Source organism: Gallus gallus, chromosome 1, assembly GCF_016699485.2.
Source record: "Gallus gallus isolate bGalGal1 chromosome 1, bGalGal1.mat.broiler.GRCg7b, whole genome shotgun sequence".
Classification (NCBI taxonomy): Eukaryota; Metazoa; Chordata; class Aves; order Galliformes; family Phasianidae; genus Gallus; species Gallus gallus.
In genome coordinates this window covers 64,789,828-64,812,913 of record NC_052532.1, presented here as the reverse complement: position 1 = coordinate 64,812,913, position 23,086 = coordinate 64,789,828, and the positions used below count along the sequence as shown (strand labels likewise).

The 23,086-nt window shown below is 37.1% G+C and overlaps 1 long non-coding RNA gene across 2 annotated transcripts in view; it reads right to left on the bottom strand.

Annotated features, from left to right (window-relative positions):
* LOC101747667 overlaps positions 1 to 23,086 on the bottom strand; it is a 161,544-nt gene that overhangs the window by 8,718 nt on the left and 129,740 nt on the right. For both annotated transcript variants that reach the window (XR_005842768.2, XR_005842761.1), the window contains 5 exons: positions 22,667 to 22,942; positions 22,272 to 22,419; positions 12,819 to 13,946; positions 5,800 to 5,978; positions 247 to 324 (listed from right to left, as the gene is read on the bottom strand). This is a non-coding gene — a long non-coding RNA (uncharacterized LOC101747667). The remainder of the gene's footprint in view (positions 1 to 246; positions 325 to 5,799; positions 5,979 to 12,818; positions 13,947 to 22,271; positions 22,420 to 22,666; positions 22,943 to 23,086) is intronic.

Below are 23,086 nucleotides of genomic sequence, written 5' to 3'. Positions count from 1 at the left end.
TGTCTGCACTAGGCCATTAATTAGGTAATATCAGCAACCCCAAAGTGTTGGATCACATGCAGAATTTTTGAGTAACATTGCCATTCTGAACAGTGACTACGTAGAATGACATACACCTTCCATCTTCATCAATTTTCTGTGATGATAAGAAAGCAACAGACCATAATGCTTTCTACAGATTTCTGGGTAGAAAATGTGAACTTGTAGGATTGAATCAGCCAGAATAATCAGTGCAGAAATTCTTACCATTCTGTCAAACTGTGTTGTCAGTATACTTGTCCCATTCATTCACAAATAGCAGAGAATATGCCTCGTGAAATAATACTGTAAAAAGATTATGTTTTAAAATGTAGCCTCTAAATCATTTAATATGTTTTCATTAAAAATAAATAAATAAATGAAAGAAAAAAATAAGTGGATGCGATCATTTGCTATGTTTTGTGAAACTGAATATTCAGGCTGATGTATTACACAACACAAACTATCGGGAATTGGCTACAGTGATTTGTCTTTACACATCAAGTGGTAGTTAATAATTTTATTTTGTTGGAGAGAACAGTTAACTGTACACTCACTTCTAAACTAGCAGAAACCTCTACTGCGTTCAGCTATAAAAAAGTTTATTAGAAAAACACATTGCAAAGTTCAGGAAAAGACATCAGCAGAATCACAGAAGTGTTACGTGCAACAGAACTGAAAATCAGGGAGGCTGGAAATGGAGGACAGGATCTCACATTGCAGGCAATAATAAGCATGTACTGAAGGCATGTCCTTTCCTGAGATGTTAGCATAGTCCAAGCTTTAGCGGGTGCAGCAGCACAGCTGGTCAGATGTGTTAAAAAGATCAATGAAATTTGAAACATGTTATAGAATCCTGATGATTATATTTCCCACAGTTAGAATTTTTTGTAAGATAATATTTTAAACGCATGTGTTGCTTAAAAAGGAAATAAACTTCAAGAAACATCCTCATTTTGCTACCAAGTACCTAAAAAGACACTAAGAGAATCCTTTATCTATAATGTTTACTTTCTCTTGCAGAATTGCAAGATTTTGAAGTGCCAGATGCAGTTTGTACAGCCACTAAAGTTTTTCAAAACTCATGTTCAGTTTTACTTGTGTCAAATATATCAGTTTTACTTAATTTTAATACACTTAGCCTTTTATTCTGAAACATGCATGTTTCTCTCATAATCATGTTCCATAATACATCTTACAAGTTGGATAGCTAAATATCCCCATTCCACAGATCTGTACATTTAAGCAAATTAAAGACAAAGTAAAGGACGCAGAATCATAGAATGGTTTGGGTTGGAGGAGACCTTTAAGATAATCTAGTTCCAGCTATAGTCCCTGCTATAGGCAGGGACACCTCTCACTAGAACAGGTTTCCCAAAGCCCCATCCAGTTGGGATGGACATATAACTAACATGAATCAGAGACTGAATTCCTGCAGAGATTCAAATGGTCCCCAAGAAACAGACCTCTCAGAGTTCTAAAAGAAATTATATCTCACTCCAGCAGTCTGCAGACTGCTTCTAAGAAATATAAAATACTATCAAATACTACAAGTTCTGTAGGTTTCTATCTCCATCACCAACCTAAGATTTAAAAGTTGACAGGTTAAAAGGGGTTGAGAAACAGTTTATTCCTTTTTGACATTGAAACTTCTCATGGTTTTGATTTTAGATCATTTATATTTATCTTTATAGAAAAGCTGAAGTCCTCTGTTGAACTGTTTGACTTGTGAGAATTGCAGATGAAATCTACCTCCAGATTTTGAAAACAAACAAACAAAAAGGAGCGGAAGTGAAGCTACATGTGAAATTTAGGTAACTAAAGACCTTTGTCTAGAGGAGATACTTTCTGACTGAACACACCAGGCTGATTCCTGATCAGACGGTGAAAAAAAAAACCAAAAAACATTAACTCATGATTGAAGGGACCTGGACTGAAAGATGTCCTTGGTTTATTTTCTCAGATGAGCAGAGTCAAGTACATCAACTGCTTAGCAGTAAAGAGGTAGTAAATGTTTATAGTTCTTTAGCAACTGTACCCAGACATGTGCCTATGCAAGCTTATAGATGATTGCACTAATGTACAAGGAATAATTTTTAAATATTAAGAAGCCTTAAACTCTGATCATTTACTCCTGCTTCAGTATCATTTAGGTCTATACAAATATATCATGCATTCCATTTAGGTTCCTTTGAACCTAAGGGTAAGATGGAAAGGACCACAGGAAGAATATTAGCTTGGATTTCAATAATCATTCAACTCAATAAGAGTATATGTACTGGATCTGTCTGGGATGGAGTAATACTTCTGCACAGCAGCCCAAATACTGCTGTGCTTTGCACTTGTAGCTAGAACAGAAGTGATATGACATCAGTGTTTCAGGTTTTGCTAAGCAGCGCTGTCATAGCAGCAAGAGTTCTCTGAGCCCCCCTAAACAAGGCCAGTAGGCTGGCGATGGGCAAAAGGTGGGAATAGAACACAGCCAGGGCAGCTGACCTGAACTGACCCAAGGGATATCCCATATTATATGACATCATGCTTTGCTGGTAGGCGAAGAAGGAGAGAGGGATACTTGTTAGGAAAGCACTGGTCTTCCTGAGAAATGAGGCCTTGCTTCCCAAGAAGTAGATAAACATTACTTAGAAAGTAGAGAATATTATTTTTAACTCCTTTTGATTCTCCTTCTGTCATTAAAATGCTCCTTATCTCAACTGATGAGCTTTTCTTCATAGCATTTTCTTCCTTTGTCTTTCTGTGGAGGGCGAGTGAGAGTATTATGGTGGTACTTAGCAGGTCATGGGATGTTAAACCACCACAATTACCATGTAATGAAAGACGTGAATAGTTTGTGTGAACAATTCCAAGATGGTCTTAAACCAACTCCTTGCAGTATAGGTAACAAAACAGTCTTGGCAGCGCAGAGCCAGATTTTTTCAGCTGTTCATATCAACTGTGCAGAGATCTAGATTATCAGTCCTGAGGTAGACTACTACATTATCTTGAATGATAAATTCTCTAGCTCAAAGTCCCACTGAAATAATGAATAAATTAGATTGTTAAAAATTGTACTGTTGGACATGGTGGTCAATTATTCCCCTAATACCCAGTGGAGTAAAGTTTTCCAGTGAAATTGCTATTTCTACAAAAGAGATGTTATAAGTGTGCATTATGCAGTTTAAATGCAATTGAAATAAATGCCAAGAAAAACAGTTGTGCATGGCTGATGTTAGAGATAATTTGATAAGTTACCAGAAAGTTTTACTGTGCACCCCAATTTATTGCTGTGTATACAGTTATCCTATTAGCCAAAAGCTGTCTTAATCTACAACAAATTTACGTTTTATACAGAAGAAGAAAAGGTGACGAGGAAACAGAACATTTTTCAATAATAAAGCATATGATGTGAAACTATCTTCTACCAGAATAGAACCATTGGAATGCTTTTGTGGTAGAGAACTTTTTGTTTTGGTAAGTATTAAAGCTTGTAGGTCATCTGGAGATTGTTTCCAGCTCAGGAAGTTTTTGAGCATGTGGTTAAACCACAAAGTGATCTAAAATGCTTTAAGAAAATGTGGTTTCTTTTTCCTTCTAAATTTCTTTATGTCACATTTGTCAACAAACACATCACTGCACAAATGCCATGTGATCCCACAGCAAACTGAATTTAAGAGTTGAGATTCTCCCTGCCAACCTCATTTAAGACTCTCCTGAACCACATATTCTTTATGATGGCAAACAAATCTCTTATCACAAAGCTGCATAAGCTCTCATAGCATGCTGATCTGAAGCAATTTTATAATCCTGATCGTTCATGATTCCAAGAAGGCCAGGCACTGTTTCATGAAGCTCAAAATTATTGGAAGATTCCTTAACTTTCCCACCAGCAATGAGAGAGCCAATGCTGTGCCATGATTGCAAAGACACATAGAATATTTGGCACTGTAGTCAAAGAGAGAAGATGTTCTTATCCCTCTGACTGAAACATTTGAATTGCTGTAGTTAAGACTGTCCGTACATACAGCACTACGAGGAAGACAGCAAGTCTTTCCTGCATTTTCAAAACAATTTGAACTTCATACACCTTCTGTAGTCACTACCCATGGTGAACATTCATTTTGCTAACCTCAACTATTCCAAAATTATGAGCAGGGCTTCAAAAAATTATGGGATTGAAATAATGTTAAGACTGTAAGAAAAACATCACTAAATACTGAGGTCATGGAAGCTGGCAATACTAGTGTTGATGTATTGCTTCCAGTCTGTGGGCAGGCGCAGCGAGGAAGCACATATTCCTATGGCCTGATTGCCATCTCTGTTTCAGAGAGCTTCTGAGATGGACTCTTCTCTTCAATTAGCTCCTTTCATTTTAAAAACATTCATAGAGGTTGCCACTGAACCACAGCATTAAAAGTAGTGATCCTGGACCTCTGAGCATAAATGCAATTCATTTCTAGTAACAAATAAACAAAATAATATTAATGTGTATTTGCTTATCTACTTACACCTATGTGTGTTACACTATCTGATGTTTCTTGTAATGAATCAGAGCATAAAATGTCACCTAATTTTCTCTATTAGAGGAATTTGGTTATTGCAATGTAAATTACTAAACTAAGCTATCTATACAGTCCAGATAGAAAGTATTAAGATTTTCCTTATTCTTGGTTTTAAACAAAGAGACAGTAAAACACCAATAATTCACAGAAACAGAAAATACAGTCAGTGAGCACAGGAATGTATTTTATATCTAACCAGATGTATAATAATTTGATGGGTCCCAGATGCTGCAGAAAAGCAAGACAAGAGCATAACCATGCAACTTATTTGAAACAGACATATATTGTATAAATTTATGCCTCTAATAACAATGTGATGGACAGAGTACGAGTTTCAGACTGGATTTACTACACGCACCAGAAACCATGGCCCTGTCAGTAAGCTGTCTGACTGGTCAAAAATGAAAGATACTTCAATATTTACTGTGGGAAAGTACGACTTTCCCAGATAGCCTACGTGAAAAAAAAAGCCACCTATTTTCTTCCAAACTATAACAATTATGAGGAGTTGTGAAGGAGGAAATGAATTCCTTCATTCACTCTAGATGCTTTGGGAAATGTCATGGAGTAACCTTCACATCAGAGCTATGTGAACAGGTAAAATCCATAAACCACTTCAGAGCTGACAGAGCTATAAGCAACAAGAAAAGGTACGAAGAAGGTCAGTCAAAGATCCAGTCACATCAAAGGCCTAAGCTGGCAGCAATAAAGCACGGTAAACAGGAGAACAGAGAATGGCAGTGTGGAATAATGAACATCAGACTTATGAGAATGGAAAGGCTTCATATTTTCACAAGGTGAAAAACCTGGGAGGGAGAAACCCTTTCTTTGCCATCTTCTCTGGCTATAGCATGAGAGGAAATTACAGAGACAGGGCTTTCCTAATATTTTATATTTGCACAACCAGTTGTGTAGCACAAACTATTTGCCTGCAGAATGCCTTGCTGTTTGCAAAACGCAGCAACTTTATCAGGAAGTGAAGAGAGAGAAAAACAGATTTTTTGCTTAATCTTCACACATAGTCTACAGTTTTATTTAAATCATTTAGAACAAAAGCATACTGCTAGGTGAAATTTTAAGTTTGTCTAACCTCCAGTTTCATGTAGCAATAAAAATGAAGGGCCTTCTCTCCCTCAACGTGCCTTACTAAAACTGCACTGTATCACTCGACGATCAACCTAATGCCCCATTTAGGACTCCCCTCGGTAGAGCAACAGGTTCTTACCTATTTTTGCAAGCAGATACCTGCATAGTTGTGGTTTCCTCAGTGCAGCTATGGACACCCTCAAAGTAACTTCGACCCATTGTGCCACATTTGGCATTGGAACAGTGTCAGAATTCATGACTCCCAACTTCCTACTTGCTTGTCTGCCAGAGGTCACCATAATTCCAACAAGGATGATGCTGAATGGGACATAGGAAATGCTGAAGTGAAAATGTAAGGAACTTTTAAATGTAAATTCCATTTAAATGTTAAAATGGAAAGCACGTGGAAATCCAGTGATTACTCATTGTTGCTGCATTTTCTAGTTTACAGGGATTGCTACAGAATCTCAAGTTGGTAAAGGAATTCATCTTTAAAAGGTATAATTTATAGTGTGCACATAGAAGCTAAAGTATACGCGTGTGTGTATAAGCATTTACAAATACATCTATAAGATATTGGCTGAGGATTTAAGTGAAACAATTAAAAAAAGAAAAAGAAAAGGGAAAGGGGAAGGGGAAGAAGAAGAGGAAGAGAAAGAAAGGAAAAGGAAAAGGAAAAGGAAAAGGAAAAGGAAAAGGAAAAGGAAAAGGAAAAGGAAAAGGAAAAGGAAAAGGAAAAGGAAAAGGAAAAGGAAAAGAAAAAGAAAAAGAAAAAGAAAAAGAAAAAGAAAAAGAAAAAGAAAAAGAAAAAGAAAAAGAAAAAGAAAAAGAAAAAGAAAAAGAAAAAGAAAAAGAAAAAGAAAAAGAAAAAGAAAAAGAAAAAGAAAAAGAAAAAGAAAAAGAAAAAGAAAAAGAAAAAGAAAAAGAAAAAAAGAAAAAGAAAAAGAAAAAGAAAAAGAAAAAGAAAAAGAAAAAGAAAAAGAAAAAGAAAAAGAAAAAGAAAAAGAAAAAGAAAAAGAAAAAGAAAAAGAAAAAGAAAAAGAAAAAGAAAAAGAAAAAGAAAAAGAAAAAGAAAAAGAAAAAGAAAAAGAAAAAGAAAAAGAAAGCAGTCCCCAAACCATAATTCAAGACTCAGTGATTTACCTACTTTTTACTACTGTCATTTCAGCTAGGAAAATCATATCATCTATTCTTGTCATAATTATTTAGACAAGATCATTAGCTACTTTGTTCCAGTAAGTACTCTGAATCATTTCTAAAAATGTGAAATCTGAAAAGCCATGGTTTACCTGACATGCACCTACCTGCAGACTGACTCTGTGGCTGTCACAGATGATGCTTTGCCACAAGGTCTGAAAGTTCTTTCACAGCATTTGTTGCATCAGCAGGATTGCACATACTTGCTGTGTTACACATGTAAGTATTTTATAGAATGTGCAAATCTAACACTGAAACTTTCATGAAAGGTGAAGAAAAAATGCTTCTTCTCAGGTAAGAATGATAAAATAGATGGATTAGCTAAAAGGCAGTCTATTGTACACCCTACACTTATTCATATTAGCTTTCTTCACAAAAATTATTTCCAGAAAACATTTATTTTGAGACTATGAGTAAAATCTTCAATGGAGAGGAAGGTATTTGAATATCATGCTCCAATTTTACTGGAACTCTAGCTGTGAAATATAAGAACAGCTTAATTCAGCTACTGCACAGATACTAACCTTACTGAGAGTGATTAAGTTGGCCATTTAAGAACACAGTGTGGTGCTTTGACAGTTTTCTTTACATTGTGGTATTTAGTTTAGTTCCATATACATGTAATTTCAAGGAGCTTTATTGTCGTAGAGTTCAATCTAGAATGTAAAGCACCGGGGACTTTTATGAGCCTGTCTGGACTATCCATACAAAAAAATCCTTGTAGTAGGCAAGTTTAATGCTTTACAACTTCTGAATTTTAATGAATAGGCCAGCATACACGTGTAACACAGCCCTGTGCTGAATGGACTCATAAGTGTTATAATGTGTTGCCACTGGCTAAATTTTGAGGAAAGATGGAGTGGCTGAGACATGTGCTTTAGATCACGATGATGCAGTACATTTTTTTCTCACATCTATAGTATTTTGTTCTGGCCAAAGTATTGTGCATAGAATACAGAGGACTGGGAACCCAAGGTGGCCAAAAATCTAGCTGCATCCAGACACTGTATTTCAGTCACCTTTGCCTTTTTTTTTTTTTTTTTTTTCCAAGTTATTAAATTTTAACTGAGCAATAGTTAATGAGAATGTTCTCTTTGGATGCTGCAGCCAAATGATCTCAGTGGAAATTAGTATCAATATACAATCCCTTTCTCTCTCTCAAACACCAGGTCATCTTTTAGCTTTTTGAGCTATTCTTGCAGTGAAGTCCCAGAAAATCAAGTAAGTTAGAATCCCATTAATGTTGTCTTTTTGTGGTTTTTAGAAGTATACTGTGGCATGTTACTAGCATGTACAAAAATAAAGTGTATTAAATATCTATGAGAGCATGATATACGTGACATTAAGTATCTGTGAAATTAGATACTTATGGCATACTGACTCCAACTCGAAAATAGCATTTTCTGCCTTCCAGAGCTCCTCATTGTTTCCTTCCTTCTTATTTCCTCTCTCAAAACACTATCTCACATACTTTATAGATAATTCTGTACTATTAAACCTGTGCACATCCACACACAGACACTTTCATGGTTTAGAAAGGAATGGATTTGTTTATGTGAACAAGCCTGAGAACATTATGTAGATCACTCCAAAAGTAACGCCTCCTATTTATTTCCATGGAAACTACAGCAGATACAAAAAGCACGATAATACTAGTTGACAGAGCAAATTCTCAGCTACAGAAAACTTTTCCACGCAGTCACCACCAGTAACTATGCATTTTTACCAGTGATGAACAAAAGCCTGCATTCTGCACTTGTAAAAATCTGTACTACTGGAGTTGACCCACTGTTGCCACTACTGAAATGCACCACCCACAGCATCACTGTGCCAACATTCACCGTTTGATATCCAGAAACGTTCAGCAAGTATCCATGAATGTCAGTGGATGTCATTTTTTTCCACATAGAGGAATTCAATGTCACACCTTTGCTTCATATGCACTTCCATGTCAAACATCATTCTGTCAGACTGCCTCTCTGCTGCCATTTGTCACACAGCAACAAAATGCAATGAAACATTGGTGGGAAGATTCAATCTCTACTGCCATATCATCAACATCTGATTCTGACATTGTGAGCCAAAATAATAAAATAGAAGGCATTACTTTGGGAGCAGCCCTCTTATCTCTTGCAGTTGACTCTGTGTCCTGGCTGTGATACCTTTTAGAATGCAATCACCAGCCAAACTAAGAGATCGTATTGTAATTTTATGAAGCTAGTGCATTTTTTCTTCTTGTCTGCAGCTGACGTGTCCTCCAGAGCTACGGAAAATGTAGGTAGGTAAACCTGAGAAGAAAGTAGGTCAGGTTCCAATGCATTTTAGAGCACTCAGAAAAAAAAACACTCTGTCAGGATTTCTATAAATAATAAAAATATAAACATCTTAAAAATCTTGGTCTGTTTTTGTTCACATTTCTCTGACTTTAATCTTACATCAAAACATACAAACTGTGCTTTACTTCTCCTTGATCTGGGCCAATCCTATTTCAAGAACACACTTACCCCTGACCATGTAAACTCTAGGCTCACAGTCTGATTAATCTGAACTGTCTGTCCTGGTTCCAGCCCACTACACTTGTCTTTGGAGATGAATGAGAGATCACAAAGCAGGCTGCTGCCTGAGGGCTGGAATTCAGGAGCCCCGCACAGTGGTATTACTTGTTGGATATGGTTGGGTGATAAGCTAATGTGCCTGAGTAAGACACGACTCCTGCAGAAAATAATTCCCTCCTCATTCTTTTCTCCATTTAGAAGCAACGAGTGGCTTAGGTTGAAAGGGACATTAAAAATCATTGAGCTTACTCTCCCCAGGATTGCCATGTACCAGATCAGGCTTGCTCAAGGTTCCATCCAACCTTTTACTGGGGCATCTTTTTTCTAAGAGGGATAACATCTGCTGCCAAACCAAATGCCATGACCAAGAGCAGCACAGTGCTGGCAATCCAGATCCCAGCTACAAGGGAAATACAGCAAAAGGAATTGCCAAGATGAACACTGCCAGCCTGATGCAGGACTCAGCTGCACACCAGACTTAGCCCTAGGGTACAGTGACAGGATCTCTCAGGAGGTAGCATCATATGCATGGAAATCATACGATTTCCAGATCACCCTTCTTATTGCTCCTCAATAAGTAGATGCCTGTGGTCTTGATCTCAAGATTTGGGCATATAGATCAGAGGGCCACAACTATTCAGAAGTCCATGGTCCCAGAAATAGGCAATTTTAAAGAACTAGCTTGGATGTGGGTGGTAGACTGACTGCAATATTACACAACTCCACATGACTTCATTTATCCTTTTAAAGTCGATTTGTCCTACATAATTTCACCTCATTATTAACTGATTTTGGCTGCAAATCTCCTTTCATTCTCTTTTTGCCTCTGAAATCAAGGTCAGATGCACATCTGAGACAGGACAGGCAGCTTATGCTCTCACAACCATAGAAGCAAGCTGTCATGGTAGAAAGCTGAGGGAGGTGGACTGAATATCTCAGGTAAGGGGATAGAAGAGAGCATACATATCTTTTTATAAGCTATTCATTGAAATCCAAACACTGAGTAAATTAGTCTGCATGAGCCACTCTACCTCTCTGTGCTTCTATGTGTCATGCTAATTACTGGGGAAAGATGAGAGAATGTATATGAAGAATGTCAGCAAAACCTGTTCATTACCTGCTATCAAATGGGTGTAGAGTTTAAGACAAACTGTAGATGATACGGAAACAGCTTCCTGGACAGACTGCTCAGTGCTACCAGAGATTCTAACTGAAAACAGCACAGACAGGCTCACTAAACTTGCCTTCATTTGGTGATAAAGTTATTTTAAGTCCCTCAAGAGATTCCATTCCACTTAAATTGCAGTGTGATAAGCAACATTCAATGATACTATGAGAGCAACAGCATCTGGAATAGTAACATATTTTTTTCCTTCCCGTTTTGAGATTTGTGGTGCTTGTGACCCCCACTAAGGAACCAGGCTTTTCAGACAAAAAAAAGGGGAAAAAACTAGGCTGAGACACAGTAAGTTTCCCTGAGGAACAGAAGGAGATGAGCACTGGCACCACTGAGTGTTACACAGCCAGTTTTGCCAGGTAGGAAGAGAAATAACTGCCCAGGCAATTATGACAGAGGGAAAAGAGACATGCATGGCAATCACTAGTCCTTCCTCCCATGAGCTCTTAAGCAGCTCTGCTCTCTCTGGTAACAGGTGAGGTACCCAAAATCTGCAGAGGGAAAGATCCTGCTCTTCCAGAAAACACACTTTGTCTACAGACACAGGGCAGCGTCCTGTAATGCCACACTGCTGCCACTATTTCTGACAGTTACAAACCATAAACCATCTCTATGCGATTGATTTTTGGAGCTCAGACTGGCACTGTCCATGTTCCTAGAAACTGCGTCACTGGAAGCTGGCTGGCCTCTAGATCCATTACCAACCGCAGCAATCAATATCTGGGAAACACTGCTTTAGGGAAAAATATCATTCATAAGTGAATTTACTGAATACAGACTAAAGCAGCACTGATCAGTCAGGTAATACAGTTACCTTCTTTTTCCCTCCACCCCACTTTAATATCAGACTTTTATTTGCAAAGGTTTTTTCCACAAGCATAGCACAGGGGAACTGATTCTCTTAGGTTTTTGCATTAGCACTCAATGATTTGAACTCAAAAAAAGTCACTGAGAAACAGAAAGCATGTGATAAGCTGGAAGGCCAGTGTGTTAAATATTCTGGATGTACTTTAAGGGAACAAGAGAAATCATCAGGCTCTGGTCTCAGTGGAAAACTAAACAACTAAAAAAACTAAACATGTTCCCACATACAATGGTAGAAAATAAAGTTGTCTAAAAGATCTGTAAAAAGGGACAATTTGCTCTGTCACTATCATACAGCATTAGTGTTATCAATCTCTTTTCTCTTACTCCTGTTCCACTGCCTGAGATTGTATCATCCCAGCAGTCTACTGACCTTTCCAAATATTTGCTGTCATGCTTCTCACTAGCTACTTTTGAATTCAAGTTATCTTTGACTTTCAATAAAAATCCTACAAGCTGCTTAAGTGTAATTTCCCTGGACTGTGGGGAGAATCTGTAGGTTAGTTACAAGAACTATAGACTGAGTGTCTCTTTGCCATCTGGATATGCTTCTGGGCCGCCAGCTCTGGGTGTCCCTGCTTGAGTGGAGGTTGACCCAAATGGCCTCCAGAAATGCCTCCTCAGCCAACCTCACCTAATCCATGATTCATGCCATTACTGTAATTAATGCACACTTATCTGGATGCAAAATTTTGTTATTTAAATCAGAATAAATCCAGTCTTAGTTGGTGAAAAAAACCCTGGCCCTGTTTTAAATATCTAGTAGAAGCTGGGCAAATGCCTTGATACCTGACAGCAGGAGAATGCTACAACCACAGAAAATGAATACTTTTGAAAAAGAATTAAGTCCAATTCTTTGCTTTCACTTCCCAAAATGCTGTCATTACAAGAATTTACTAGCCCAATTTCAGGACATATAGAAAAATGAGATTAGGAAAACAAAAACAAAAACACTTTGGCTGCATATCCAACAGGCCATACTGAAAAAGTGGTCCACAGTACCTGATAGCTGATTTCAAAGATTTGGGAAGAAATAAAAGCACAAAGTGATGCCTGGCCTGAGAAATTATAATGTGGATGTTGATGGTAAAGGCAGAACAAGAAGGATAAGATGTCTGCCTAGCAGTGCTGGCCAACCACAATACGCCCTCCTGGAAATGGAAATATGTTCATGAGTCATTACTGTGCTGAGAGGACCCCTGCTGACAGACCAGTTACAGTAAAACTAAAAGGACAACAACTTAAACAAAAAACTTGGCCAGAACAGAGAATTCAAAAGCCAATACCATAGCATTCAGGGCTAAATATAACCACAAAAAGGAATCACAAAAGGCAGTGGCATAGGCAGCAGTAGTTGATCTATACCTCATGCTGGTGAGCCATGGAGGCCGTACGAAAGACAAGTACAAAGCACAGACAGACAGCCAACATAACATAGTCTGAGCCAGTCTCAGGATGACCGAGAAAAACCTTCAGCCGTCTACTGATGCGTCAGAAGAGAACCCTGTGAGAACTGAAATATTCAAATACACAAAGCAGCAGAGGTAGCAGCTACAGAGATGAAAACGAAATGTCACTCTTACAACATCCAAGTAAATCTGTTCATGTTGCAAGTTGAAGAAATCTGTATCAATTAATTCTGTACTCCTCGGTATGGTTAGTTTTAGAGGATGCCTCCAGCAAGCAGTTCCTGTTAGCATAGGTTAACGATGAGCTTTTCTAAACAGAGGCCACAGTACACAATCCTATCCATGTGCTCCCTTAAACAAACTCAAATTTTCTTTCCACCCTGCTGAACTTTCAGCATGTACTGAATTTAAGTTCTGCAATAAATCAAGGCAATTAAAAATAGTGAACATTTGCGTTTACAAGAGAACAAGAATTTTGAGATAATTACTCTGAAAGTTGGAAGTGAAACCAAGCAATATGTCTAATTAGCTTGAAACGTACTCCTGCTTTTTGGAGTTAGATTGGAAAGGATTTGAAGGATTTGAATTTCAGAAAGTGTTGCTCAAATACTTAAGCTTTTACACCAGTCTTAAAGTTCAGCATGTGTCACAAACCACTGTAATAATAATGATGGTGATAATAAAACTTTGATAGCAGCCATCTGCCCATTCCAGACAGCTGAATCATTTCCAGTGCTCCCCGAGAGCCAGCACTGACATGGATTTTTATACACTATATCACAGACAGTATATGCAGGGTCTGCACTCGAGACCTTTCTGTAATGACGTCAAAGAGGCTGTGCAGCCAGCGTTTAAAATTGCTGCAGGCTTGTCCTAATGACATTAGGATATAACAAATGAGGAAAGGAAGATATGTATATCAATGCTACAATAACAAGCAAGGACAGCACACTTAGCTCTGCAGGCAGCACTTAGGTTATCCTCCATGGAGCTGCTCTCTGAAGTTTGCGTCAGTGGAGGGGGTGGGGTGTGAATTCCGTGACGAAGGGGCATAACTCAGCTGGGGGACTTCTGAGTGTGAAGTCTGGAAAATAATAAAGAAGAAGTTAAGACACAATTTGAACAAGAAGCTCTAAAGCGTAGAGGCTGTAGCAAGATGGTTCAGTTTTCTGCTTGCAGAGACAAAAGCCAAGTATACTGCTAAGAACACTCTGTAGGGCTACGTTGAGGATTTTTTTCAAAAGCAAAAAAACCCCACACACTGGAAATAAAATAATCAAACAAAATATTCAAATAGCACCCAGTCTGATAACAGAAATATATAATGACTCAGTTTGCTTCAGCCCTGCTGTTAACTTACATGCATACATATGTGTGGTCACATCTGAGCTGGAGCTTTGCTGTTATGTACAGAGGCACACAATTATAAGCTTTTTCTCTAGTACAGCAGCCCATAAACTGTCTCTCTCCCCTGATGTACAGGGATCTGTCAGGCCCCTAGGTACACTGGAAGCTTGCAGCAGGTATTTATATAAAGAGTGGCAGAAAAGCTCATTTCTTAACAGGGGACAGAGAAACAGCAGAGCACGAGTCCACTTGTAAGTTTGATATGAATTAGTTCATGCACTTAAAAATCAATTGGGTCAGATTTCAGGAAGCTTTGGTAGATGATTTTGTATTTTTAAAATCCAAACTACTAAGCAGTTGATAGTTTTCTGACAGTAAGCATATATGTATGCTGTGACAGGTGAAAAAATGCCAAACATACAGGATTATTAACAGTACTTGTGAAATAAGGTGTAGAAGTGTACTTAGTGCAAGCTGGTGCTCCATTCATCATATAAAATACAGTTCTTGGAATGGTGCCCTTCATAATTAAGTTCTATAAAGACTCATATCCATGTCAATGAGACTACTACTACTTACATAAAATATGTTAATAAATCTTTGATCGTTGTTATTTTCTTTACCTCTGAAATATCCTGATTTAGCTATTCAAGCTAATAGCACAATGTGAAAATTCTGAGTTCCTTCATGCCCTTACTTAATTTTTCCTTTATATTTTCACTCTTCTTAACACAATACCTGCAGAATTCCAGGTGTCTTTCTCAGAATAGCGGTATAGTTTATCATAACTACATTTAGCAAAGAATTAAAAGCTGCAGTTTTATTCCTTGTACCTTTACTTTCATCATATTTTATGGAAACCATTATAAAGACCTTACAAAAACATGATTTTAGATTTAAGTTTGGTAACGTTTTCAAGCTTTGCTTGTAACTATCTAACTGCATTGCAAAAGCATGCTAATAAAAGTATTTTTACTTGAAAGGAGCTGTTTGGGGACATTTAAAAGTTTCAGGTCTCTAAACATGATGAGTGAAGAACAGAAGTAATACCACATGAAAGTGTCAAGTGTTTGCAGGTACTATGTCAGCGTATGCTTTCACACCTTTTGTCTGTTTACTTGGTTTTAATAGTACAACATACTAAGAAAAGCAAGTCAAGCAGGCCTCAAGCCCTCAGAGACCATAATTTTTAGCAAGGAAGAAAACTTCGATTGATTTCTGAAATAAGTAAGAATACTGGCAATTTTTATGGTATCCAACAACATCAGTGGAAATTAATTAGAAAAAATGGGCAAAGATATAGGAAACAAAGAAAATTTCAGACTGAAGTTTTGGATAGGCAGTTCTTGTAAAAGATCATGACAACGTAAGAAATACTCCCATAGCTTACTGGGGAAAGCGATCAAGTTACGATAACAGGCTAGCTCCTTGTAATAAGAAAAACTGTTCATATATTCTGTACTAAACTCTGCCTGTTGTATGTAAAATAACATGTTTAAGTGAGAGGCATAAAAAAAAAGGAAACATACACTGCTGGTGAAAATGTGTAGCTAATCATGGTGACTATGTTACAAACTGCTGTTTTGTAGCTGAGAATTTTCTCTATTAAATAGTGTTATCGAGCTCTTTGTATCTGTTGAAGTTTCCACGGAAATACATAGGAGGCACTACTTTCAGAGCAAACTGTGTGTATTTCTTGATGTAGTATACTTCCATGAAATTTCAATATTGGTTAAAATAATCAATTTTAGAGTGCTTCTACCGATACATTTCTTTCAGACACGTAAATAGCCAAGGTCTTCAGAGATAAGTATTACTGTCTGCATGTTTGACAAACTGTTTGACAACTGTCCAGTGTGTACCCAATGGAAGTTTCTAAAATATCCTCCTTTCCTAGTGAGGGAAGAGCTAAGAAAGACTTAAGTCCTCATCTAGCCCTGGTTGGTGGTGAAAAAGTACAAGTGCAATAGTGCAGTCAGTACAGAAGAAAGGCTAGGTTGACCTTGTAGTTTAAGGTTTGGACATACAGTATGGCCATGAAGAAACAGTGACAGCTGAAAGAGTGCATCTAAGGCTATTGCCTGCTCTTAGGAAGGTCACCTTGAACACAAATACTGCTTATATTTTGTTGTTGTTGTTTCTTTATTACAGTCACTTCTTGGGCAGTCACTGCTAAATGTCTGATGATCATGGGAATCTGGCTACTTGGAGCGCATCTTCACATTGCAAAATACACGCTATTAGCAACTGTGGCAAATGGAAAACAACTCTAACATCCTCCTGTGAGTAAGGGAAAAGACACAAATCAAGGGAAAAGGGAAAGATGTAATAGAAATGCAGACAGTGAAACACGGTCTGACAGAGACCTGGATTCCTGAAATCATAGGCTGCCTGCACAGCATTTCCCAAATGGAAGGAACCATGAGACACTCCCTAAGATGATCTGTTGTACAACATACTCAGCATCCCATCTGCCTCAGACCAGGGCATGCAATAATACTAACAACCGCATATATTTGGCATACGTTTAGGGCAGGGTATAAGGCTTTGGCCTTATTATCTGGTCATTTTGTTGCCTGGCAGACCTGCAGAATTCTGAAGCAACTAGAGAAAGATTCATGCAGTATATATCCCAAACAGGAAAGTCAGGGAACACATGGGAAACAGCTGAGGATCAACAATGTGTGTGCTCAGTGCCACCTTCACATTAAGTCTAGGGACAGAAATGTATCTGGCCATAACACCAAACAGATAGTCTCCAGTTACAGTGTTTGTTCTGAACCTCTTCCAACCACTCACTGAACTCCATAAAGTGGCAGAAATATTTAACAAATGCTTCTATGATGATACTTCTACCATTTATCTTAGGAAAAGGCTCACTTGATATTGGTCTCCAAGGACAGAGATAACCCAGCAACTGCAGTACAAAGGACTCAGCCAACTACTTGACTGCTGAACTCAACATTTTATGGTCAGTTTTCCCAGATGTTCACACAGAGTGTCTGAAACTTTTTCAATCCCAACTGCCAGACATTTTTTCTTGAAAGAGAGAAAGGAACTTAGGAGATCACAAATTCAGTACATAAAAGACATTCAAGTAGAAATATAAATACAGAAATTGAATGGTGCCTTTTTTCTGAGCTAAGAAACATCATAAACCCATATCACAGACCTCAACTGCTGACTGTAACCTACTATGTTGATGCTGCATTCCTACTCTTAGTTTATTCCTGTGAAATACCCTAGATTCATTGCATGAAAGCCAATGACTGTCTTGAGGGATGTAACAGACTGGAAATACAGGGCAAATATTTGTTTCAGAATTTCCACAGAAAAAAAGGATTTTAAAAAATCAGGTCTTTGGAATAACTATGCAAAACTAAATCTTGTAAGACTTACATATTAGAGGTCAGTTTTCCAGGTTGGGAAGAATGAGTTGGATGTTTGACTGTTTCTATCTTTGAATTTTCACACCACACACTGTTCATTTGGACATAAAATCATATAAATCCAAAGTCTACTAAACAAGAGAGTGGAAAAATGGCTGCAGACTTTCAGAACTGATCTATTCAACTCTTAACTTAGAGATACTTTGAGAAACATCTATAAATTTTTAGAAAATTTGAAGCAAGACAATTTTCATAGCAAAAGCTCTCTGTAATCAGAATTTTCATAAATATTCATTTTGTCAGTGGTTTGTTGTTTTTTTTTTTCCTGCTCATTTAAGATTCTGATTTGTCTGCTGGGATCCATTACCTGCTAGGATGAATTCCATAAAAGAAAAAATGAATTCTATAAACATGGATAATGTATAGAGATGGGATTGCTTAGGCTACCTTATTCAGCACAAGACAAGCAGATATTTTTGTTATAATTTTTAGTATGTTCAGGAAAAAAAAAAAAGTTTCTGATGAAAATGGTAGCCTATTTCAGTTCCAGAAACTCCTTTTTTATATTCTGCTATCCAGGAAAGTAATAAATATGAAAATTCAACATCTATTAGATGGAGTAATTACAATTATAAGACAACCATTTATTTAGGAACGTAAATAGCGCTCTTTGCATGTCACAGCATTTTTCCAGCATAAAAACACAGTCAAACTTCTCTTTTTGTTCATACAGTATCAATTAAAAGAACAAACAAACAAAACAACAACAGGAACAACAAAAAACAATAACATTTTCTTTCAATTTGGAATCAATACCACAGAAATGGTACAGCTTAGTTTGTATGCTGAACTTGAATGCCAGCATCCAAAATAGAAGGAATGGTTGCAGCCTTAGTACTTCTTTTTTCATTTCCCTCTTTCTTCTCACATCTCTGACCATCAATAACTTACTGCTGTGTTATCCTCCTATTCTCACTGAAAGTCATTGATTTGAAGGATGTTAAATGAGGTTAAAAAAACATCTCAGCTCAAAGTGCTTTCTGACATACAAAACGCAGGACAGAATTCAGTTCATGCAAACAAAACCAAGCTTCTGAAAGCTTAATTGCACTGGGGTAGCCTTTGCGGGCTGAAGAATCCCACAAAAGGAAAAGACAACAAAGGTCACATAAGATAAACTTTCGCAAAACTTGCTTCAACCTGTAAAGTTTTACCATACCTTTTCATTACTTGGTCCCAGATTTTTGCAAAGTATAACGCATTACCTGTTTGTTAAATCAGGAGGCTCTTCTGTTCATTGCCATTTTGTGAACCACTTCCAAAATCATTCATAAAACAAGTCTTTGTGTGCCTAAATGGGCAGAATTCATATCTTCTTTTATAATTTACCTTCACGCTTCTAAAATACTTCATCAAACAAGTCCACTCAGTAGCACCATTTAGGCTTTACACATTCCCATGAAGCAAGTATAATTATCTAGCTGTACTTATGAATAACCTCAAATGTAATCCCATGTTCGTTCTATCTAATGTTAAGAATCCTGGCACAAAAGCACAAAGACAATCTTACCAAGATATTTTGGTCCAGCAGGAGCTGTAAATGCTGGGGGTTGCAGCTCAAGAAAAAGGTCATTCAAATGAAAAGGATCTGGACAGAGCAACAAATTTAAATTTACATGAAGAAACTATAATTTGTGAGAGTAGGCTGAATAAAATAGGGCTGTTTTATCTACAGTATAAAAAAAAAGAGAGAACACAACAGAAATCTTCAGTTATAGAAAAAGTTGTGAAAAGAAAGAGAATAATCTTTTTCTTCATGGTTAAGGCTGATGAATTTGAACAAGAGTGGGAAAAAAAAGGGAAAAATTACTAAGTAGAATATTTAGAGAATTTCCATCTATGGAGGTTTTACAAAATTATTTTGATAAATTAACAAGAGGCAACTAAAGGCAAGATAACCTTTTTGAGTTCATTACACCTTTTAGATCTCTGTGCTTTTAACAGCAGTACCTGAACTACGAGTAGAAGGTGTGTGGGGTAAAGTTGACACAAGATTTTTTCCTCTTACATTACTCACAGAATAGGAAAGTGCCACATAGTTGTTTTCTTACGCAGCCTCCTTTAGGCATTGGTTTGTAGCTGTCAGCATTGGGCTGACTGAATGAAACTGAATCTCTTAAGGCTCATTGTTTACGGCTATTTTCCAGTACTGGAATATATTAAATACCAGTAGAAGAATTCATCTTATCTTATCAGTGTCAATCTGCAACTCCTCTTCATTTCTGGGAGTACTTAAAAAAATAAATAAATTCAACATATTGCTCCATATTGTGATAAAATCCAGGCACATACCAAATACTTCTCAAAACCTTTATTCTTAGGGAAAGAAGAGAGGACCAGAGTGGATATACAGCATGTTCCAGTCAGTCTGACAGATCACTGGATAAGGACTTCAGGGCATGCCAGAAAGTACTTCTGGGTTTCAGCAAGGATATATGGCCAACCTTGAGTAATACATCAGATGGATGGCAGGCTTGGCATTGGAGTGGTGTTTCTGAATATCTACACCTCTTATCACCTCCAATGAGAGGGTGGCAAAAATGTACACACATACCTTGAATCTTTTTAATACAAAACTCATCTGCAGCACACATGGACTTCCCATTATTTAGAAATTATTCTTATTTTTTCTTTGGTTTATGATTTTTCATGTCTTACCCACCATAGGTAAGACATTATTTGTAGCATATATGATTTACTGTAGGAAGAAAAGAAGGTTTTATCAATATCCTTAATTACAGGAAACTTTGCATCACGTGTTTTGAAAGAAAAAACAGTAAAGAGCTAAATCTATTTTCATTTTCTCCTATAAAGTCAAAAAGATTTCAGGGGGCTTCTTTCTTGGTGAACTTTCTGGCTTCATTTTTCCTCTCCCGCTTTCATCTATTCCAAATTCTATAGTCTTTAAATAAGTGAACAAGTTGCCTATAGTCAGAAGGAAAAAAAAATTACTAACTTGGCTCATGTTTGTAATGTCAATAGGGATTTTCTAGTATTTTCTGAGGACTCATAGGCACATAATGGCAAGGATACATAAAACAGACTTCCAGCATGGCATTACTGAGATGGAAAAATCATGTGTTAATTTTCAAAATATTTCAGAGATACAGTTTATCCAAAAGAAAAAAAGTGATTAAGAGATTTGTTATCTGTATGCTGTTTCCTACATAGGACCAGAATTCTTCCCCCCCTCCATCATAAGAAATTACCAATATAAAATATCCTTAAAAAGAACATAATTTAACTAGAAATAATTTTAAGTAGTTGCATTTTGGTTTTGATTAAGATGAACTGGTGCAATAAAGATAAATTGCTGATTCCTGGGTTTGAGTTGTCAAGAATGAAACTAAGAGGACATTCCTTGTATAGAACTAATATTAATTATTGGCAGTTAATGGCAGAATTATAGGTCAATTTTCTTTTTATATAAAACTTTGTTAAATGAACTGAACCATATGCACCATGTCATAATGGGAAACATCAATAAACTCCTACAGAAATTCTTATTTCATTTATATGCTGAAGACTGTTGTAAGAGTTCAAGTTCTTCAGCTTAGATACAGCTGCACAGCATTCAATAGCTTTGCTTGGTTTTGTTAATTTAACATCAAGAAAAAGAGACCATTTTGCTTTAACATTTTATAGAATGTTTATACTTTAAATATTCCATGTCAAAACTAATTTACCAAGCTAAGTTCAGAGGAGGAAGTTTAGTTCATGCTAGGAACAGAAGTTAGCACTTAATAAGAAGTCACTATAGGGTCACTGGCAGTAGACAGAGAAGTTTTGGAAACAACAAATCCTCTTCTCATTAGCCTAGGCCACAGAGGTAATCCAGTTCTCCCTTTCTCCCTCCCCTAAACTCTGATAAGAGAACCTAGGGGCTCGAGTAGGTCTTGCAAACAACGTGAAGAAGGTGAATGGAGAAACACCTGTAAAGAGTTTCTAGTAGTTGTGAGCAGAAACATTCTGCCTCTGTGAGAGAACAGCTATATCCATTGCAGCTGTGATCGCACCAAATCTATTCCTTATGGGAGACTCAGCAAAGAAATACCATCTCTGTGTAAACAATTAGATCCTAGAAGGCCAGTGTAACCTATTATTTTTTTTTCAGTTGGTAGCTCAACAGCAAGAAATAATAGTTTTGCCATCTTAGTCTTATGTTACACACTATTCACACTTGTCACCTGGATTCTGACTACCCTGCCTTCTGACTGCCCTGATTCATCTTTCTTCTTCCATATTTATGTATACATTCCTCTTTCTGCTGACATCATAACTGAGTTAACAGAGTGTTTTCATACCATAACACTGTTTCTTGTAAATTTTCTCTTTCCCTGTTGTGCTTGAGAAAAATGACACAAATTGAAGCAATCAACAGCAAGAGAAAATGACCTTTGGAATATCACTAGCATGAGATAAATAAAAAAACAACTATGAGTGATGCCCTTATGTATCTCCCACGTTGCTGCTATAGCAGTAGAGAGAGGCAAAAGTGAAATAGTTCGACCTTTTCATGCATCAAGATAAAACACTACTGTGTGCACCAACGGGATATCACAAGTGACCATTAGTTTCATTATCTCCTTTTGTTCATATGTGAAATCACTTACCTCTACAGATGACTTAATCAACCATCAGTGTTTCCCCTTTTCTGCTGTGATTTTCCTACATATTGCTTGACACTTTGGAAGCTAAGGATTAAAGGAAGTTAATTTGGTGAAGCATCATAGGATTTTTGCAATTACAGGTTTTTTTGCCCTGCAAATACAAATGACATAAAATGACAAAGATGAATTCATAGCTTGTTTTTATCTGTTTCACGATTTTCAGACAGATAGGGTAAAGAAGATTCTTGTTTGCTTGACTAGTCTTAAGTTGGATGTGAGACAGTTGCCTCAGATTGCAATAGGGGAGGGTTAGATTGGATATCAGCAAGAAATTCTTCACGGAAAGAGTGGCTAGGCATTGGAACAGACTGCCCAGGAAGGTGGTGCAGTTGCCATACCTGGAGGTATTTAACAGATATGTGGATGTGGCATTTAGGAAAAGGCAGGACTTGATGCTTTATGTGGATGTTTGGACCTGATTATCTTGAAGATCTTTTCCAAACTAGATGATTCTATGATTCACCTCTGAGTGATCCATTTGTTCTGTTTCCCTGGAAAAGATATGCAGTAACAGCAGTAACAGTTCAAATCAGGTTGGTTATGGGAAAGTCCTTGAACTTACTATAACTGCAGGCAGTTCTGATGTCAAATAAAATGCATTCAGTAACTGTGATCTGCAAAAAGCCAGCAGAGATTGTTTAAGTGAACGTTCATGATGAGAATAAAAATCAGTTCAAGCTATTTTGTATAGGACATGAAAATCTCTGGAACTTCTTTCGGAAGAAGAGGCCAGGAATTTGAATCTTAAATTTATCCTA